The sequence below is a fragment of the Aptenodytes forsteri genome, unplaced genomic scaffold, assembly GCF_000699145.1.
Source record: "Aptenodytes forsteri isolate BGI_AS27 unplaced genomic scaffold, ASM69914v1 Scaffold192, whole genome shotgun sequence".
Taxonomy (NCBI): Eukaryota; Metazoa; Chordata; class Aves; order Sphenisciformes; family Spheniscidae; genus Aptenodytes; species Aptenodytes forsteri.
In genome coordinates this window covers 730,284-731,689 of record NW_008794891.1, presented here as the reverse complement: position 1 = coordinate 731,689, position 1,406 = coordinate 730,284, and positions in this window count along the sequence as shown.

Below are 1,406 nucleotides of genomic sequence, written 5' to 3'. Positions count from 1 at the left end.
ATATGGGGGCCATGCCGTGGGCCCCAGGGGACCCCCATCACCGGCTTTATCCCATCCGTGTGCAAGGAGGGGGTGTGGGTTGGGGGACCCTGGGGCAGCCCTGGCTGGGTGGGGGTCCCGGTGGTGTGGCCAGTGACGTTCCGGTGCGGCACGGGATACGGGATGGCGCGTGGGTGGCCGAGCGCCCACGGGGGTGGATTGCCGGGCCACGGGGTGGATTGCCGGGCCCTGAGTCACGGGGTGGGGTGCAGGGTGAGTCCCGGGGCGGAGGGAGCCGTGCGGTGACTCACGCCCCCGCTGGCCCCCCCGGCGGGGGGGCACCACCCCGCTCCCACCCAGACCCCAGGGTTTGAGGGTCTCCATGGCCCCCCAGGGATGCTGCCCCCTCCCTCGTTCGCTGCGGGTACCATACCAGTGTCAGTACCACGGCCAAGGTGGGGCTGAGCATCCCAGGGGTGACACTGGGCTGGCTGGGACAGGGGACATGGTCCTGGTGCCACAGGGGGTGGGATGCCATTCGAGGCCTGACCGCAGGCCTGGGTCAACCCCAAAACGCTGCCGCCGCTGCAGTGGGTGGTCCCAGTTCCCGCAGCCTTGGCTTTCCCATTCCTCCCCGTCCCACATCCCACAGCCACCCTGGGGACACCGTAGCCATCCCTTGGGCATCATGACTGCTGTCGGGAGAACAGACACCCCTGAGAGGCCGTATCCATCCCTTGGAAATCTGGCTGGCTTTGGGTACCACGGCCACCCCTGGGCACCACTGCCATCCCTGGGACACCACAGTCACCCCCAGGACACCGCCGCCATCCCTGGGACACCATGGCCATCCCTGGGACACCATGGTCACCCCCAGGACACTGCAGCCATCCCTGGGACATCATAGCCATCTCTGGGACACCATGGCCACCGCTGAGACACCACTGCCAGCACCATGGTCACCCCTGGCTCACCAAGGCTGTCCGTGGGACAGCACGGTCACCTCTGGGACACTGCGGCCACCCCTGGGACACTGTGGCTGACTCTGGGACACTGTGGCCATCTCTGGGACACCACAGCTATCTCTGGGACACCTTGGCACCACTGGGACACTGTGGCCACCCCTGGGACACTGCAGCCAGCTCTGGGACACCGTGCCACCCCTGGCCATCCCTCATTCTGCCCAGTCCTGGCCACTGGTGGTCCCTGCCCCCCGGGGTGTTGAGTGGAGGGGCTGGGGGCAGTTTCCCCTTGGGTTTCTTCCCACCCTGCTGCTTCCTGGGTCCCCCCTGGCCCTGCCTGTGCTGGGTTCCCAGTGCTGCCGTGGGGCGAGGCGGGGGCTGCCCCTGCGGCCAGCGGCAGGGACCCCGGCATGGGTGGCTGTTGCCCTCGCCCCGGCCGTGCTGGGGGGCCGTGCTAGCAGTTGG